The following is a 20,588-nucleotide window of genomic DNA, read 5'->3' as shown; positions in this document are numbered from 1 at the left end:
GGGAGGGAAACTAGGACTGCAACAGTGAATACATTCGAACATCTACATTTATGGTAAGTGTTCACAACTGTACTATGTTCGTGTTTCACTGTTGCAGTCATCACACTTGGGTTGATTCCCAATGCTGAAAAAAGGGTGGAGGCAGTCAAGAAGAGTTAGGACTGGCTAGTATGCCCTGCAGGACTGCAGTTGCAAAACCCGCCCTGGATTTGGAAAAGATAGGCAGGTGGTAATGCTTGGTGAAGGTATGTACAGAACTCCAGGTAGCAGCTTCCAGAATGTCCCTGGTAGGGACTCCCCTGGGGTATCATGTAGAGGTAGAAGTTGCCCTAGTAGAATGTGTTCTGATCCCCTGAGGGGTTGGTTTCCCATGGTGTTTGTAGCAGAAATGGATACAGTGGAAATTGCCTGTTTTGAAATGGCCTTGCCCTCTGCCCGCAAGACTGAGTAGTAACTAATCAGATTTCCTAAAAGGTTTAGTCCTATCCAGGTAGAATATGAGCTGTCTGTGCACGTCCAAGGAGTACAGGATCCTTTGCCCTTTATTTTGAGGATTAGGGAAGAAGGTTGGCAAATGGATAGATTGGTTGAGAGCCACATTGGATACCACTTTAGGTATAAAAGAAGGATTAGTCCTAAGGGAGACGCTGCCAGCATGAAAAATACTGAAGGGTTCCACAACCATAAATGCTTGTAGCTCAGATACTCTTCTAGCTGAAGTGATGGCTAGAAGCAATGCTGTTTTCCAAGAGAGGAATTTTAACTCTGCTGACACTGCAGGCTCAAAGGGAGGCAGCGTGAGATTTTCCAGTACAAAGTTAATGTCCCAAGCAGGGGTGGGTGCTCTCCTTGGTGGCCTTAAGTTGTCTGCCCCTCTCAGGAACTGTTTGAGAGGGTGAAAGAAGAGAGGTGGCTCAGTGTTGTAATGAGCCGAGATGGCAGAAACATGGATCTTAATGGAGGAGAAGGATGGGCCTCTGTGGAGTAGATCTGCTAGGTAATCCAGGATTAGAGGTAAGGAGGGCAGTGCTGGGTCCTCTCCTTTAGATTGAATCCAAGAGCAATACCTTTTCCACTTATCAGCATAGGATTTCCTTGTACTGGGTCTTCTGGCTTCAAGAATGACGTCCAGTACCTGCTTGCTTAGGCTGGTCACTGGGAGAGAAGTCAAGGAATAAGCCATGCTGCAAGATTCAGGATTTGCAGTTACGGATGCAAGATCTGTCCCCCCTGCTGAGTGAGGAGGGTTGGGATCTGGGGTAGGTGCCAGGATGGCACCGGTGACAGGCTGCTCAGTAGTGGGTACCAGTGTTGGCGTGGCCAGTCCAGGGCAATCAGGATTGTCCTTGGTCTGTCCTGTCTTGAGTAATATTCTTGATAAAAGGGGCAGAGGGAATGCATAGATTGAGAAGTTTTCCCACTGGAAGGATAGGGCATCCACTTTCCAGGCTTTGCTGTGAGGTGTCCTGGTGCAGAATTTGCTGAGTTGGTGACTGCAGGGGGAGGCAAAGAGGTCTACCTCTGTGTCCCCCATTTGTAGGTTAGAAGGCTGAAGGTGCTGGGTTCTAATTGCCACCCGTGTGGGTCTAGGAGATTTCTGCTTAAGTCATCTGCCAGTGAATTCTGTTTGCCTGGCAGGAATTGAGCTTGCAGATGAACATGCATACCCAAGGCTGTGTTCCACAGGGCCATTGCTAGCCTGCAAAGAGGGTAAGAGTGGATTCCCCCATGCTTGCTGATGTACCACATAACTGTTGTGTTGTCTGTTTTTACTAGCAGGGGTCCTGGTGAGAGTAGGGATCTGAAAGCTGTTAGAGAGTGCTGAACAGCTAGCATCTCTTTCTGGTTGATGTGCAGACGAATTTGACTTGGGCCCCAGTGGCCCTGAATGCACTTGTCGTCCAGGTGTGCCCCCCAGACATAGTCTGACATGTCTGTGGTTAGGGTCTGGGCGGCGTGGGGTTCAGTAAAGGGAAGTCCCTTGGTGTGGTTGCATGCTGCTGCCTACCAAAAAAATTCTGTCCTTAGACAAGGTATGATAGGTAAGACAGTTTCCAGGACCTGAGAATGCTGGCACCAAAGACTTAAGTACCACTGAAGTTTCCTCATATGCAGTCTGGCATATGGAATTAGTAGGAAGCAAGAGGCCATGAACCCTAGGGTCTTGTAGGATTTTCCTTGCGGATAGTTAGGTTCTGGTGGCCATTTGAGTGAAGTAGCCTGTCAGGCTTGTTTTTCTGGAGTAGGGAATGCCATCTGGGATGCTGTGTCCAAGCTTGATCCCAGGAATACAATCTTTTGACCGGGGACTGATTTTGATTTCTTTTCATTGATACTGTACCCCAGGGAGATTAGAAGGTTCTTTACAAATGTCAGGTGCTGCAACAGCTTTTCCTGACTGTCTGCCTGAATCAGGCAGTCGGCCAAGTGCGGGTAAATTTGAATTTTTCTCTGTCTGCAATAGGCAATGGCTAGAGCCAAGCATTTTGTGAATACTCTGGGAGCAATGGATAAGCCAAAGGGAAGCGCAGAGAACTGATAGTGCATAGATCCTGCCCTGAAACGCAGGTGTTTCCTGCATGAGTCCCTGATTGGGATGTGCAGATAAGGCTTCTTTAGGTCTAGAGTGGCTAACCAGGCATCTTTGGACAGCATAGGAAGAAGCTGCTAAAGGGTGAGCATTTTGAAATTTGGTACCACCAGGAAGGTATTTAGAGTGGAAAGATCTAGAATTGGGCACCAAGTGCCCTCTTTTCTGGGTACCAACAAAAGTCTGGAATAGAACCCTTGACCTATCTCTGTTCTGCAGGAACAGGTTGAATTGCCCTTAAGGAGAGCAGGGATTGAACTTGGTTTTGTGCCTCTGCCCACTGGTTTGGAGGAATGTCTGGGAACCTTTTTGGGGTTGGTACTGAGTTGAAGTAAAATTTGTACCCCTGGGATACAATGTTGAGGACCCATCGGTCTTTGGTGATGGAGGTCCAGTGTTTTGCATGATGGGCAAGTTTTCCTGCTAGGGGCACAAGCAGCTGGGCAGAGGTGAGGAGTGGAGTTAGAAATCATTGTGAATTCTTTCCATAGCACTCCCTGTTTTAGAAATGGAGGCACTCCATTGCTTAGATCTCTGCATACCCTGAGACTATAGTTGGGTGGTCTGTTTCCCCTGGGTCTAGTTTAAGATGGCGTAGAGGGGGCTGGAAAGGACCAATGTCTTTTAGAACCTCTTCTGCTTTGGTGCCAAACAGATTGTCTTCCTTCAAAGGAGCGTCTAGTCATTTTGATTTGACATGGTCTGGCAAGGGCTGCTCCTTAAGCCAACCATGCCTTCTCAGTACAGAACCAGTGACTGCTGCCCTACAAGATGCTTCTAGGGCATCAAAGCCACATTGCAAAGTATGCTTGCTGACTTAGCTTGCAGAATGCCTAAGCTCTTGTAATTCTTTATTTTCTGCACAGTTTGTAAAAGTAGCTAATTTTTGCTTAAGTTCCATAATATGTTGCTGGTACTTCAGTATGTGAAACTGGCAATTCAATGCCCTAATGGCGAGAGTTGTAGAGCTGTATATATATTTTTTTACCTCATCTGTCTAAAGCTCTGGAATCCCTGTCCAAAGGGGTGAGATTCTTAGCTGTAGTTGCTTTTATACCTTTGGGCCCCTGGGAGATGACCTCTGGGTGAGCAGTAGGATTTTTGAAAAGAAATCTGTGAGAGTCTGGAACTCTGTAGTACCTGTCTGGTTTCCTAGGAGCAGGGGGCAAAGTATCAGGAGCTCGACTGGATTCCAAAAAGACATCCACAACATCCAGAACTGGAGGTATTGCTAAAGGTCTATGTTGTGGCAATTCTAAACATTCTCTGAGTCTCTTTTTGGACTGAGGATAGTTTTGGCATTCCCAGTGGAAATGCTCTCTCAAAGTATGTAGTGTGCCACCAAAGCAAAAATCCTCTGGAGGTGAAGCAGAGGGAATGGATTCCTCTGCATCTGAATCCTCATAAGCAGATAAAGGCAAGTCTTCATACTCAGAAACCTCAGAGTCATTGGACTCTGGGTCTGTTAAAGCTGCTGGGGACAGGTCTCTTTCTCTTAGCAGAGGAAGGCTGGCTTCCCCTAATCAGCATAATCAGGTCTTCTGCCATTTTAAGCATTTGATGTTGTGGCAAGGAAGCAGGTGCTTGAGTTTGGGTCGTCGTTTTTTTAGGCGTAGCTCGTACTCTTGGCCTTATAAACTCTCTAGTTTTGGACAGAACATGCAGGGCGAGTTTTACTGCTAGGGGTGCAAGTACTTGGGCATGGCTGGGAAGGATTAAGGACAAGTCATTTTGAACTTTTTCCATAGGGGGTGGTTTACCACTCCCAGTTTTTGAGGAAGGAGCACTCCATTATTTAGATCTGTGCATATCCTGAGACTGTAGTCTTTGTGGTCTGTTGCCCCTGGGTTTGAGCTGAGAAAGTCTAGAAGGGACTGGAAAGGACCAGTTTTTTGAAGGCCAATGCCTACTAAATCTAGGTGGCTGTACCTGTAAGAAATATTTAACCGTTTGCAAGGATTTAGCTTTTTCCTCCATCTTTTTAAGAACCTCTTCTGCTTTAGAGCCAAACCTTCTTGGTTTAATGGAACATCAAGTAATTTTGCCTTGACATGGTCTGACAAGATTTGTTCCTTCAGCCAAGCATGCCTTCTCAGAACAGACCCAGTGAAAGCAAAGTATGTTTACCAACTTGGTTTGCAGAATGCATTAAGTCTTTTAAGTCCTTAATTTCTACACAGTCAGGAATAAACAACATTTTTTGTTTAATTAGATCACTAATATGCTGCTGGTACTTCAACATGTGAAACTAGCAATTTAAAGCCCTGATGGCAAGAGTTGCATAGGTATAAACCTTACCCCCATCTGTCTAGAGCCCTAGAATCTGTGTCTGAAGGGGTAGGGTTTTTGGCTGTAGGAACTTTAATACCCTTAGGTCCCTGGGAAATGGTCTCTTGATCCGCAGTGGGATTTTCAGAGAGAAATTTGTGAGAGTCAGGTACTCTGTAGTATCTGTCAGGCTTTCTAGGAGCAGGTGGTAAAGTATCAGGGGTAAAGCTGGATTCCATGAAGGCATCTTCAATATCCAGAACAGGGGGGATAGCTAGAGGCCTACGCTGAGGCAAGTCTAAAAGTTCCCAGAGTCTCTTTTTGGACTGAGGGTAGTCCTGGCATTCCCAGCGGAAATGATCTTTTGGGGTATGCAAGGTTTCACCAAAAGAAAGGTCCTCTATGGGGGAGGCTGAGGGAATTCAATCCTCTGCATCTGAGTCCTCATAGGTAGATAAGGGTATGTCCTGGTAATCACAGGGGTCAGAGGCATCAGACTCATGGTCTCAAGAATCAGAAGGAAAATCAATTATTTGTCTTTTAGAGGGGGAAGGCTGGCTTCCCCTAATTAAAGTAATAAGGTCTTCAGCCATTCTAAGCATTTGTTTCTGTGGCATGGGAGCTTGAGAATGTGCTTTGGTCATCAGTTTCCTAGGCGTAGTGCAAACTCTGGGCCTGAGAAATTCGGTAGATTTAGTCATTAACGAAGTAGTCTGTTTATACGAACATAGGAAGGTTTGAATACACCCTCAGAGGCCGGTGCCTGCACAGCGGCTCTGGACCCATCAAAGTTAGAGATATCCACAGGTTTCATAGTCGAATAAGCATCGCGAGGCATACCAGACTCTGAATGGGTCTCAGTAGAGGCCTGGGAATCTGTAGAAGCGGGTAACAGGGGCTGCGTGAAAGCACCTCGCTGAGTACTGGTGGACTGGCAACTAGCTTAACGGAAGCGTTGTCGGCAGTTTTGGACCTATGCGGTCCGTCTCTGTCTTTACCTTTGCGTTTTTTGGAAGATCGGTAGTTGGATGGCTTACCGAAGCCATTTCGGAATACAGAGAATGAGAGCGAAAGAATTTAGAGACAAAAATAGCCAGATGACGAATAGTTCAGGCATTGAACAAGGCACAAAACCGACAGCGAAGGACATTGTTGTCTGGGTCTAAACAGGTGACGCAGTAAGAATGAAAATCTCTGTGAGGTACTTGCTTTCCACAGGCAAGACAATTGTTAACTTTTACTGACATCAGTCAGAGCAAGAAAAAAGGATCCCCAACGGGGTACTCAGCTTTAGAAGACTTCAGGTTTGAAATTCGAAAAACGAAAATTTCAGGTAGCTGCCGACCGGCACTTGCGAACTGTTTCTGCTTCGCCCTCCCGCACGGCAAGAAAAGCTGATGCAATGGCATCTGCTGCATGTTTTATACCCCTGATGCTCTGACGTCATGGATGAGGCAACATCATCTGACACAGAAATCCCAAGACTCTGGTATTCAGGCCGACTAAGGGCTACCTGCAGGGAGATAACCCAAGTGTGATGACTGCAACAGTGAAACACGAAGAACATCAGAGGCTTACACTGCTGATGGGCACAAAGATGTCTACCTATGTTGTCAGTGTCACAAAGATCTAGGGTCAGAAGATAAACAATTCAGATAGCTAAATGTCTGTTGTTATCTCTCAGGAGGGAGAGAATAGGTTTAACAATGCAATGTCTGCCTCCTCAGAAAGGAAGAGAAATAGGAATGTTAGAATACAGCAAAACAATACATAAAGAAGGAATAGGTCTGACTATTGCAAATGTGGGTGTGTGATGAAATATGCTTGTGTCACTGCATCCTAACTAAGCAAAAGAAAACTTTTGTGCCATATGACAAATCTTGTCTGTCTCAGACTCCCCATCATATCACGAACAGATAAAGTCACAAATGTTTCACAGCCTTCTCTCTTGGGGAGACACACCCACTAATGAATACACTGAAACATCACCTACAAGCACAAGGCACACGATGAAGAGAGTTGAATACAGGCAAGAAGAGTTCTGTCTTAAAGTAGCTGACAAAATACAAAAAAGTTGAGTCTGGTAACACTACAGTAAGTAAAAACCCCAGACAGTGCAGTACTGTGCACAATAAAGATAATGGCAAAGGATATGCACTACATTTGGTAGGCTTAAACAAAATGAACAAGTGCATTCACCAGCACTAACCGTCTAAAATGAAGGATTGGAAAATTAAGGGAACAAATAAAAAAAACTTATCACAGAACTGATGGTGTGCAAAGAAAATCAACATCATGGGGAAAAAGCATACTGAAATTCTCATAAGAGGTAGCAGAAAAGTATGTATATATTGTTTATCAGATGTTCTACACTTACCCATATAAACCACAGTTATTTGAATACTGTACATTGTTTTGTTACCTGGGCTGAGTCGGTAACAGGCCATTGTCTGATCAGTGTTCTACACCAGTAAACAAATTCAAAACACAAATAATAATAGACTTCAGAGGACTGAAGCAGTTTGGCACTTATACATACGTATAAATATATATATATATATATATATATACTCAGCTGCTTTGGTGGCATAGTGGGATAAAGCCCTGACTACAGCCCAGCCGACCAGAGTTCAATTAGCAGGGAGCCATGGCCCAAAGAGGGGAGTTGCCCTAGGACACAATCAATGACAGTGGTGGGTGGGGAAAGGGAAGTGGGTATGGTATAAACACCCCCTCCCCAATGAAAGAACAGACAAGCCAAGCCCACAGAATGCCATTAGGATCCACGACTGGCCTCAGAAATACTAAAGTCTGAGGGAGGGATAGCTAGTAGACCTGGTGTGAATGTGGGGCATTAGGTGCCAGGCCAGTAACTATGACCTGCTCATAAGCTTCCTCTTGTAGTCCTGGGTTTGAATTCTTTAATCTCAATTTGTCTACTGTACAACTCTAAGCAAGTCAGTTAACCTCACTGGCCCTCTTCAAGAGAAATCTTGATGAGTGGATGGGAAATAGAAAATTCACTCTGGGGATCACTCTAGTGGCTCTACTTGACAGAGGGACTGGAAACCAAGGTTGGGTGGCACTATGCCAGGGTAAGCCTATGGGCTAGGCTTGTAAATGCTCCATGGCCATTAGCCTAGTACACACCTATAAACCAGGGAGTGTTCTGGAATCGACCCTGAAAACAGGCACTGGGACCTAGTAAGTTTACTTGGTTCAAAAATTAATTGAAAGAGCAGAGGAAAAGGAGAAATGCTATGCTGGTCAATGACAGAAAACAATGGAACACAAACATGAACCTTCTACTGAATCAACATAGGCTTAACAGACTAGCACAACAGAAATAAACTAGGAAGGCAATCATGACAGTAAAGCTCTATACAACATAAAATTTAACAAACCTTTAAAAAAGAAAATTAAAAAAAGAGAAAGGCATAAGACAAACAGGAGCTGATCTAGGAAGATAGTGACAATGTGAAGGAAGACATAATGAACAGATACTTCTGTTCAGGATTCAGAAAAGCAGAAGCAGAAGGGGAAGCTACTAAATCAAAATAAGAGGAATATAAAGAACAGGGACCCGATACAAATGAAGTGCAATTGCTTCAGAAATGAAGGCTAACATGCCAGGCATCCTATTTCCTGAAACTGCAATTTTTCAGACTCTTCAGTACTGCACATAGTACAGACTACAGCAAATAGTAGGATTCACATATTAATGCAAATACATACCTATGTATATAGCAAACATTTTTTGACATCCTAATGTTATCTGATGCTAATTTAGTTTGGTATGAGTATCATGCTACATGTAAAATAAAACACTTCTCTCAAACTTTACAACAGCTGTTTTTCTAGCAGTACTGACTAAAACACACTACGTATTAAGTTCCCTACTAGAATTGTTATACTTCTTAAGTTTGCATTACCTAACACTACTGATCAATAATACCTGCAAACTTAATACGTTAAAAAAATCTTGCATTGTTACTCATTTGAAAAAAAATCCTGTCTTGAGAGTTTTATGTTTATTATGATGCACTGTATTAAAATGTCCACTACTACTAATTAACTGAAATGTCTAAAATCAAATATTTACTGTTAAGTACTGTGTGGTTTCCAGGTGCCCTTGGTCGTGGATGAAAATGTTTCTTGAACCATTCCTCTCACCTTAACAAATTTAAATTATTATAAATAAAGCAAAGATACCAAATGATTTGCACAAGAACAGTTCTGAATGAACTTTCTGAAAATGAAAGTGGACAAAGTAAAAGGGTCCAATGGAATCTGTCCCAGAATCAAATGAAGAAATTAAAGGTACAGGCAAGTATAGGCACTTACTATAGTGTTAAATCTGCCAGAAGAGGTCAATCTGCAGTAACCAGTAGGACTGACAACTTTGGTGTCAGTATTGCTCGTCTTCTATCTTACAGTGTCCTGCTCTGTACTATCTTCCTTCAGCTCTGGACAAACCAAAAGTTTTTAAAAAGGTCCAATGGAATTCATCTCAGAATCAAATAAATAGGTACTGGGTACTTATCATAGGTTCATAGGCATATACTAGGCTGATGACCACCAGGGTTTTATAAGCAAAGTCATGCAATCCAACCCAACTGTCTCCCTATGCATCATGGACATTTATTAGAAGAGGGTATGTTAGCAAGTTTCTAGAGGTTATGTGAGGTGAAAGGTATATTTAGTTTGGCCACAATTATCTGTCTCTGCCCATCAGAGACACAGACCCCAGACCTGGGGTGAATTTCCGATTTTATATCCATAATGCGAGGTCTATGAGAAAAGGTCAGTCTGCAGTAATCAGCAGACTAATGCCCTCATCCTAAGTACTGCTTGACATTGAAAATCTTCCCAGGCTTACAGCTGTGCGCTATCCACAGTGCACTGTCCTCTGCCACATATCATCAAGTCCTGAAGCAAGTGAAAACTTTCCACAACAGCAACAAAAAAAACTTTTTCCGACTGACAGATCGAGGGCTGCTTACTGCCACAAAGGACCTCTTTTCTCACAGATGTAGAGTGAATGTAAGTACTTCTAACATTTGTATTTGACACCCCAACAGGTCGGCAGTAACTAGGACAGTGTCCCTAGATTATTCTCAAGGGGTGGTTGTCCTGTGGTGATATGGAAATACACCCTTAATTACTGGACCCTGAAGGAAGATCTCTAAATGTGGAGATTATGTCCACTTGCATTGCTTTGTAAAAGTGTTTAAGAATGGCCAAACAGCAGCATCAATGTCATTTGAAGTGGAACTTTGAAAGAATGCTGTAGAGGTAGAGACAGCTCTGGTAGAAAGTACAGTTTTGTACCTACCATAAATGTAGATGTTCGAGTGTATACACTGCTGCAGTCATTACACTTGGGTTATCCTGCCGTCAGGCGGTTCCCCAGTCGGCCTGAGTTCCAAAGTCTTGGTCCGGCGTCAGGTGCTGTCGCCTCCTCCCTGATGTCAGTGCGACAGGGGTATATAAGATGCAGCCAACGCCATTTTCTTCAGTTTTTCTTGCCCCAGATGTCAGGTGCCCCCCAAAAGGTAGGCTATTCCAATTGCTAATAAAACATACATAAGAAAAGCAATCAACAACTTTCAGATACCAGCAAATACTCCCCATAGGTAGTAAAGGGTAGAAGACATAGGTACGTACCCAGCCAGTAAGAGGGGAAGGAGGGAGGGTAACCTGGACTGCAGCAGTGTATACACTCGAGCACCTACATTTATGGTAGGTACAAAACTGTACTATGTTCATCGTGTTACACTGCTGCAGTCATTGCACTTGGGTAGAATCCCAAAGCTGAGGTAGGGTGGTTGGTACTATAAGGCATTAGGGGTGGCTATAAGGCCTTGCAGCACTGCAGTGGCGAAGCCAGCTCTGGATTTAGAGTATAGAGGCAGATGGTAGTGCTTGGTGAAGGTATGTACAGAACTCCAAGTTGCTGCTTCCAAAATGTCCTTGGTAGGTACTCCACTGAGGTAGGCAGTTGAAGTGGCTGTTGCCCTGGTGGAGTGAGATCTAATGCTGTTAGGTACAGGTTTCCCATGGTGTGTATAGCAGAAACATATACAATGTCCTATCCATTTTGAAATGGTCTGTTTTGAAATGGCTTTTCCCTGTGTTCCTGCAGCATATGCTACCAATAATTGCTCAAATTTTCTGAAAGCTTTGGTTTTGTCCAAGTAGAAGCGTAACTGCCTGTGTATGTCCAAAGAATGCAGTTGTCTCTCTCCTTTATTCTGTGGATTTGGATAAAAAAAGTTGGCAAGTGAATAGTTTGGTTTAGAGCCACACTTGATACCACCTCTTGGCATAAACATAGGGTTAGCTCTTAAAGACACCCTGTCTTGGTGGAAAATGATGAAAGGTTCCACTGCCATTAGTGCCTGTAATTCTGAAACTCTTCGTGCTGATGTTATTGCCAGGAGTAGAGCAGTTTTCCAAGAGATATATTTTAAATCTGCTGTGTTAGCTGGCTCAAAAGGAGATAATTTTTCCAACATGAAGTTGAGGTCCCAAGTTGGAGTAGGTGCTCTACGGGGCGGTCTTATGTTTTTAGCCCCTCTGAGGTACTGTTTTAGCAAAGGATTAGAGAAAATTGGTGGATCCGTGTTGTAATGAGCAGAGATGGCAGAGGCGTGGATCTTGATGGATGAAAAAGAGAGGCCTTTGTCCAGCATCTCAGTTAAATATTGTAGTATATGAGGAATATTTGGAACAAGAGGGTCAAGGCTGTGAGCCTGGTTCCAGACACAGAATCTCTTCCATTTATTCGAATAGGCTTTCCTGGTATTAGGCCTTCTGGCCTCCAGAATGACATCCATAACAGCTTTGGAGAGAGGCATTGCTTGCTTGACTAGGAAATCTTCCATGCAGCCAGGTTTAAAGTCTTTAGCTGGCTGTGAAGTATCTGATTGTTGTGCTGAGTCAGCAGATGTGGGATTTGAGGCAGAATCCAGGGTGGTCCTTGTGCTAAGTTCTTCAAGATTGGGTACCAGTGCTGGCGTGGCCAGTCTGGTGCAATCAGGATCATCTTTGGCTCTTCCTGCCTGGCTTTGATGAGTACCTTTGGAAGGAGAGGGAGTGGTGGGAAAGCATATACTTGTAGGTTTTTCCCGCTGAATGAGAGGGCATCCACTTTCCATGCTTGCGGATGGTAAGTCCTTGTGCAGAATTTCTGTAGCTGGCAGTTCATTGGGGATGCAAACAGATCTATGTCCGGGCTCCACCATTTCTGTGTTATCATTCTGAATATTTGTGGATCCAATTCCCATTCGTGGGGATCCATGATGTTTCTGCTTAAGTCGTCTGCCAGTGTGTTTTTCTCTCCTGGCAGGAATTGTGCTTGCAGATGAACTTGAAGGTTTAGAGCCGTGTTCCATAAGGTCATGGCTTGTCTGCAGAGGGGGTAGGAGTGAGTGCCCCCTTACTTGTTTATGTACCACATAACTGTGGTGTTGTCTGTCTTTAGTAGTAGTTGTCCTGGATGTAGCATGTCCTTGGAGGCTATTAGGGCATTTTGTACAGCTAGCATCTCTTTTTGATTGATGTGAAGATGCCTTTGTTCTGCGGGCCACTTGCCCTGAATACATTTTCCTGCCATGTGTGCTCCCAAGGCGTAATCCGATGCATCTGTTGTCAGTGTTTGCCTGGCTGTGGGTTGAGTAAAAGGCTGTCCCTTGTTGAGGTGACAAGTTTGAGCCCATCATCGAAACTCCTGTTGCAGGCAAGGAATTAGTGGTATAACTGTTTCCAAACTTTGACAGTGTTGAGACTAGACACTCTTTAGGTACCATTGTAGTTTCCTCATATGCAGCCTGGCATATGGAATTAGTAGTATGCAAGATGCCATGTAACACAAGGCCTGCAGAATTTTTCTTGCAGGGAGTTGGGTTCTTGTTGCCATTAATTGAAAATATTGGGTCAGATGTCCTTGCTTGTCTGGCGTGAGATAAGCCATCTGGGCTGTTGTATTCAAGCTGGCACCCAGGAATATTATCTCTTGTGAGGGCACTAGTTTTGATTTCTTTTCATTTACTGTGTACCCTAGGCAACTTAATAACTGTTTTACAAACGCCAGATGCTTTAGAAGAATGTCCTTGCTCTCTGCTTGAATCAGGCAGTCGTCCAGGTACGGATACATTTGAATTCCTTTCTGTCTGCAAAATGCAATTACTGGTGCCACACACTTTGTGAAGACCCTGGGTGTAGTAGATAAGCCAAAGGGCAGTGCAAAGAATTGATAGTGCATTGAACCAGCCATGAATCTGAGGTATCTTCTGCAGTTTTGTCTGATAGGGACATGAAGGTATGCCTCCTTGAGGTCCAATGTTACGAGCCAAGCTTTCTTGCCCAGCATGGGAAGAAGCTGCTGTAGTGTCAACATTTTGAATTTCGGAACATCCAGGTAAGTGTTTAGGGAAGAAAGATCCAGAATGGGCCTCCAGGCTTTGTCCTTTCTGGGAATCAGAAAGAGTCTTGAGTAAAATCCTTGTCCTTGCTCCTGTGGTGGTAAGTGAATAGCTCTCATGTCCATGAGTGCTGTAATTTGTTTTTGAGCCTCTGCCCATTGATTTGGTGGCAGGTTTGGCATTCCTTTTAACCTTGGCAGTGTGTGAAAGTGGAACCTGTAACCTTGAGATACAATGTTGAGAACCCATTTGTCTTTGGTGATCATATGCCAATCGTGATAGAAAAGTGCCAGTTTTCCTCTCAAGGGGGCTGCCAAGAGAGAGCTGTTTGGCAGCTGCAGTGGGAAGTCATTGGGGCTGTTTTTTATAAGGTTGTGGCCTGTCTTCCCCTTCTTTCTGGCCTGATGCACCCCATTGTCGAGGCCTGAAAGAACCTTGTGGTTGACCTCTACCTCTTGGACGTCTGTATCTGCCCCTTTGAGGTCTGTCTGAAACTGGAAAGGACCAATTCTTTGTTGGCCAATTTCTGCTAAATTGAGGAGGCCGAACCTGTAAGAAATTCTTCACCGTTTGCATAGATTTTGCCTTATCTTCCATTTTCTTTAATACCTCTACTGCCTTAACTACAAATAACACATCCTGCTGTAAAGGTGCATCCAATAGCTTTGCTTTAACATGATCTGTTAACGTATGTTCTTTTAACCAAGCATGTCTTCTAATGACAGAGCCTGTAACTGCTGCTCTATAGGAGGCCTCTAAAGAATCAAAACCACATTGCAAAGTGTGTTTTCCCACTTGTTCAGCTGCATGCAATAAATCCTGCATTTCCTTTAAATTAGGAGGATCTGAATCTGGAAGCATTTTTTGTTTCAACTGAGACATCAAAAATTGCTGATATTTTAACATGTGAAATGGGAAATTTAAGGCCCTCATTGCTAAACTTGCAGATGTATATACTTTCTTCCCCCATCTGTCAAATGCTCTGGAATCTCTGTCAGAGGGGACTGGATTCTTTGCTGATGAGGTCTTAACCCCCTTTGGGTCCCTGAGAAATAGTTTCAGGGTCGGCAACAGGGCTTTTATAAAGAAATTTGTGTGAGTCAGGGACTCTGTAGTATCTGTCAGGCTTAACTGGGGCTGGAGGTAAAGAATCAGGATTTAAGCTGGATTCAGTATACACATCATCCACAATACCTAACACAGGCGGAATAGCAAGGGGTCTGTGTTGAGGTAATAAAAGGAAGTCTCTGAGCCTTTTCTTGGATTCTAAGTAATCCTGGCCTTCCCAATGGAAATGCTCCCTCATGGTATGTAAGGTTTCCCCAAAGGAGTAATCCTCAGGCGAGGAGGCTGAATGTACATAAAATCTCAGTCACCAACATAGGATGCCTGTAGACGTGAAGAAGTGAAAAAAATCCTGTCAGCTAAGAAAGGAGAAGGCAGAAAATAGTACCCTGAACCAGAAGTGGAAAAAATTGTTTAGAGAAAGTAGGATGGTAGGGTGGGAAGGAATATTTTAAGTGATCTGTTGGACATCCACTGTTAAGGTAAGTTCTTACACAACTGTACTATGCCCTTCCTTAGATCACTGTCGCAGTACTCCAAACTGTTGGGTGATTCCCAAAGCACAGTTAGTGAAGGAGTGACAGGGTGAGACGTACAACAGCTGTCAAGCAGTTCAGAGAGGCCTAAGCTGGTGAAAGCAGCTCCTGATTTAGAGAAAGTGTCCACTTTGTAATGTGTAGTATAGGTATGTACTGTGGACTAAGTGGCTGCTTTTAGGATATTTGACTCTATCCCCTTGTAGGAAGCTCTTGAAGAAGCCATTGCTCTGGTAAAATGGGCCTTGGTTGGTGAAGGTAAAGACGTCCCATTGTACCAAGCTTGGACTCTTGGAAGGAGACAACTGTTCAATCTAGTGGACAAATTCAGTCTTGTCTATGTAGAATCTGAGCTGTCTATGCACACCAGCATCCCCTATTTTGTGGGTTAGGGATGAAAGTAGGGAGATTGACAGCCTAGCTGATGGAGAGCTAATTTACCACTTTAGGCATAAAAGATGGATTGACCCTAAAAATAACTCTATCCTTATGGAAGATGAGGAAGGGAAGGCCATTAGGGCCTGTGATACAGTGATTCATGTAGCTGAGGTAATGGCTACTAGAAATACAGTTTTCCAAGTAGAGAATTTGAGGAAGACAGATGCTGCAGGCTCAAAAAGTGGATGTTTTTCCAGACCAAAGTTGAGATTCCAGGAAGGCAGAATACCTTTCCTGGGAGGTTTTAGGTGGAGGATAACCTTCAAAAACTGCTTTACCTCTACTATGGATATCAGAGGAGGGTCGATAGGCAAGCACGTAGAAATGGCTGAAATACGCATCTTGGCAGAAGAGCATGTTAAGTCAACTTTTAAGTTGTACAGGTAAGATAGAACCATGGGAGCACCTATTTGTATAGGGTTCTGTTTCTGAGCATGATATCAAATAGAAAATCTTTTCCACTTAGCTACATGAGACTTTCTAGTAGTCTGTCCCCTTGCCTCCCAGGGGAATTTGAAGCACATCCTCAGAAAACTGGTGTCTGAAAGAGATCAGAATCCTATCACCCAGAACATCAGGCTGAGAGAAGAGAGGCTGGGGGAAGAAGAGAGCCCTTCTGTTGTGTGAGCAAGTCTACAGTGACAGCGCAGGGTAGCTTGTGGTGATGACCCCTGGCCAGGTGGCAGAGAAGGGGGGAACCAATACTGCCTTGACCCAAAGGGAGTCACCAGTAGAATTTTTAGCTTGTCTCTTTGGATCCTTAGTAAGACCTTTGGGAGAAGAGGAAGTGGAGGGAAAGCATACAGGAACTTATCCTTGCCCGAAACAGTTGTTAAACCACTTTCACCTTTGAGCAATTTGTGCACAGTCACCATTGACTCAGTGCACTCAAATGTCTCTTTAGTGTGCTTTTATTTTTACAGATGTGTGCCTGCAAGCAAAAAGATAAATATGTAACAGTGAAGCCTGCAGTTTGAACACCAGTCTGTGGGATATATTTTTATGTAAATCATAAATTATTTTGGCAGCCTAAAGCAAATAACTTTGTCCACTAAAACAGCTCCATTTTCTTAAACCACAGCAGTCCCACTGGTACTTTCTCCTCCAACTGTGCTTCATTGATTGTTTTTAACAGTCCACCATCTCCATTCCTTAAGTTTTTTTCCTCCTTTGCCCCAGATTCTTGTGTAACCACCTTCAGTTCTGAACCAGTATTTTCCAGAGCTGCAATACTGCATTCTGGCTTACTTTTTTCTCACTGTTTTGCTGATCTGTGTTGTGTATGTGTGTGTGTGTGTGTGTGTGTGTGTGAGAGAGTGTGTGTGTGTGTGTGTGTGGGGGGGGGGTCTATTCATTTCAACGTCCATAGAAACCTGCTTACCATTACACAGCTGTTCAGTCAAGTACAATTTTTTACTGTTATATATCACCATTAGTCAGGTCAAGGTGATATTGGACTAACTCTCCTATTAAAACTGGGTCCTAAAGCATCAAAATTAAGACTTTCATATATTAGCATAGAGGCCTATTAAACTGCATTGTTCCTATTCCTGGTCTCTCTCTCTCTCTCAGCATTTTTGAGGCTGTTTAAGTTCAGTCGCTGAAAGTTTTTCTCTGCCTCTTTGCCAACATTTCAACCAGCTTTGTTTGCCCTCGCTAATGCTTGGGCTAATTCTGGTCCCCTACCCCCAATTCCCACCCAGTCACTCTTACTCTACATTTAAACTTCCATGGCACCACCCACATATTCCTGAAACCAATACCACCAGTTCCCCTCCAGAAGAAAAACTTAAGTGAATTACTCCCAAAAGTAACACCCAACCTAGTTCACCACCTAAGACTCTCTCTCAAACTATCCGACTCCTTACCCCCTAAAACTACCACATTACATCTCTACAACCAACTCATTACCCTCCTAACATTTTCTAATCATAATTTACAACAAAGATAAAACCTAAATTAAATAAGATACTTCTAACTCAGATTATTTTACTATTCTTCCCAACTCTTCTAGCTTTCATCACCAATTAAAACCATTTCATTTAAACACTGAGGACTTCAAACAATCCTCACAAAAGAATATCAACATCTACCCAACCTGTCTTTCTCCATAACACTCTGTCTCTACAAACAAACCACATCTGATTTATTTATCTATAAATATCTCAAAACTAAGTATCCAAATTTATGATTAAATAGCAAACCAAAACATAACTGACCACACTCTTCCCTCTGTAAAATATCAATTAAAAAAAAGTAGCAAAGAATTTCACCCCCAACCCCGGATCCCAGTGTTCATAAAACCATCACTTCAAACCTCAAAATAAACCAGTCAACCTAATACTCCTCAACAAAAAACAGAATCCAAACTCATCTTACGAAATATGAACCTAAGAAGTATGTGCAATAATATCCATGACATACATGTCTACCTTGCCAGCCACATACACTCCTGATGTAGTCATAGCTACCAAAACCCTGTTAAAAAAAGAAATAAAGGATAATAAGACCCCCCCCCCCCCCCGGATACAATATGCTTAGGCATGACTGACAGAACAAGCACGCAGGTGTTGTAGCAATAACCATCGCCTTACTCCCACAGGAAATACCCAAATTTAACAATGATGAACTTCTAATACTCCTAGAAATCAACAGTAGGAAAATTATATGTTTAACAGCAATTTATATACCACCAGGGAATAACGATAATACTGCTGAAAACATCCTGTATTGGATATCCAAACAAATTAACCACAAAAAAATTGTATGTACTTACTATAATGTTCCATCTGTGTTGTCCACTTTCATTCTTTCTCAACTGTTGGGTTCAGCTCTGACCCTCGGATCAGATTCTACCGTTACTTTAGCTCATGGCCACCCTTAACCATAATGCACCAACCCCTAGCATACCTTAGATCTTGTTTGCTGGTTTACATAGAGTAGGAAGTACTAATAGCATATTCCTGACAGAAGAAACTATACCTGGAGCTCAACATTAAGGACAGTGATGTCCTCTTCAACGCTCATTCTTCAAGAAAGCAGCTGCGAAAAGGGTTGGGAGTTGGTGGGTGGAAAGTTGAGGAAGAATGAAAATTTACAATACAAATGGAATGTTATGGTAAATACATGACTTTTTAGCTGATGATGTCAATTTTCATTCATTCCTCAACTGTTGGGACAGAGCCCCCAGCTACCTTTTACCCCGGGTGAACTCTAAGGAAGGATATTCCTGAGCACAGTTGAGCCAAAGGCTGCACTTCCTCCTGAGACCATATCCAGTTTGTAATGAGTAGTAAAGGTATGAGGATTGGCCCAGGTTGCAGCTGTGCATATGTTGTCCATGGAAGCCCTAGACAGAAAGACTGAAGAAGATGCCATGGACCTAGCTGAATGGGCTCTTAAAGGTTTTGGTAAGGTTAGACCCCACTTGTTGTAGACAAATAATATGCAATCCATCAGCCATCTGGCTAAAGTTATCTTTGCAAATGATTTGCCCAATTTAGAATCCGCAAAGGACAGAAAAAATTGATCTTTTTTCCTAATTTCTTTTGTTCTATGAAAGTAAAAACATAATTGTCTGTGAACATCTAATAAATGCAACATATATTCACCTTTGTTTGCAAATCTAGGAAAGAAAACTAGCAGATTAATGGACTGGTTGATACTGGATTCTGGCATCATCTTAGGAAGTAAAGAAGGGTTGGTATGTAATGGTACTCCATCCTATGAAAAATCAAGTAGGGAGGCTTAGAGGACAGTGCTTGAAGTTCTGAAATTCTTCTAGCAGAGGGAAAGGCCACTAGAAAAATAGTTTTCCAGGTCAGGAATTTTAAGACCACATTTTGCTGCTGGTTCAAAGAGGGAATGAATTAAGAACTGTAGTACCAAATTTAAATCCCATGGTGGAGTAGTGTCTTTATAAGGGGGGTCTCAGCAGTGGAGTGACTCTCACAAAAGGCCTTACAAATCTTAGATGAAGCCAAGGAAGAATTCTCAAATCCAATACTAAAGTTAGAGATTGCTGCTAATTGAACTCTAATGGTTGAGGAGCTAGCTCCTTCATTAAAAATTGTTGCCAAAAATTCAAGAACATTTTTGTACTGGAGCTGAGAATGGGTCAAATATGTTTCTGATGAGCCAAAAAAAAAAGAAGTATCCATTTACTTCTGTAAAGTTTTCTTGTAGAAACTTTACGGCAAGATAAAAGTATATGATGGACAGGCAAAAAAGAGCATTGGTGGTCTGGCTATTAAAGGAAGTGGAGGAACTATGCTGATAGCTTGAGGTTTGAGATATCTGGATGAATCATGTCTATCGGGTGAGACAGGAGGTCTGGAATTGGATCCAGAACCCAAGGTGGGTATAGTAGATGAGGCCAAAGAAAGGGGAACCAAATCTGCAGAGGCCAGTAAGGTGCAATGAGGATGACTTTGCTCTTCAACCAGGCAGCTTTCTTGAGAAATTTGGGAATTAGAAGAGTTGGGCGGTAAGCATAGTGAAGACCTGCGGGGCCAGTCGTGGAGCAGAGCATCCCTCAGTGATTCTCCTGGTGGGGGTGGGGGGGGAGATCAGGGCAAAGAAGCTGCTGCACTTGTCATTTAGGGGAGATGCAGAAAGATCGCAGCAAGGCTGGCCCCATTGATGGAAAATAATTTCTTCCACTTTCATTTTGAGAGATCACTCGTGATGTGGTAAGACATACCTGCTGAAGTTGTCTGCTATCATGTTGGACTTCCTCGGAATGTGAGTTGCTATTAGAAAGCGGTTGGAAGATATCGCCCACTGCTACACTCTGAGAGCTTCTCGACACAAGGGGTAAAGACCTGGTTCCTCCTTGTTTTTTGATGTACCAAACTACTGACATGTTGTCCATCTGAATCACAAATGTCCCAAAAAGGGAGAGGGTCTTGGAAGGCCTGCAACAGTAACAGCACCGCTCTCATTTCCAGGACATTGATATGCATATTGGCCTCTTCAGGAGACAGAGTGCCTTGGCCTGCTTTCCCCAGGAATTGCCCCCCACCCAATCTGGGATACGTTTATGGTCACTATGGCCTTGGGCTGAATGAAAGGATGGCCTTGTAGAACCTGATCTGATAGAATCCATCAATAAAGGTATCTCTTGCATGCCTGAGTGATTCTTATTTGGGCTAATGTGCTGGTAAAGAATAGACCATTGTGTTGCTAACATCCACTGAAGAATTCTCATGTAAAATATTGCTAGAGGAACTAGGGCTATAACTACTGACATTGACCTCAAGGCTT

The 20,588-nt window shown here is 43.2% G+C and overlaps 1 protein-coding gene across 3 annotated transcripts in view; it reads right to left on the bottom strand.

The window, feature by feature from the left end:
• CCDC97 (coiled-coil domain containing 97) overlaps positions 1-20,588 on the bottom strand; it is a 745,255-nt gene that overhangs the window by 149,579 nt on the left and 575,088 nt on the right. The gene's annotated exons all lie outside the window — the stretch shown is intronic.

Source organism: Protopterus annectens, chromosome 1.part0, assembly GCF_019279795.1.
Source record: "Protopterus annectens isolate FY-2018-M chromosome 1.part0, PAN1.0, whole genome shotgun sequence".
Taxonomy (NCBI): Eukaryota; Metazoa; Chordata; order Ceratodontiformes; family Protopteridae; genus Protopterus; species Protopterus annectens.
This window is presented reverse-complemented; position numbering and strand designations above follow the sequence as displayed.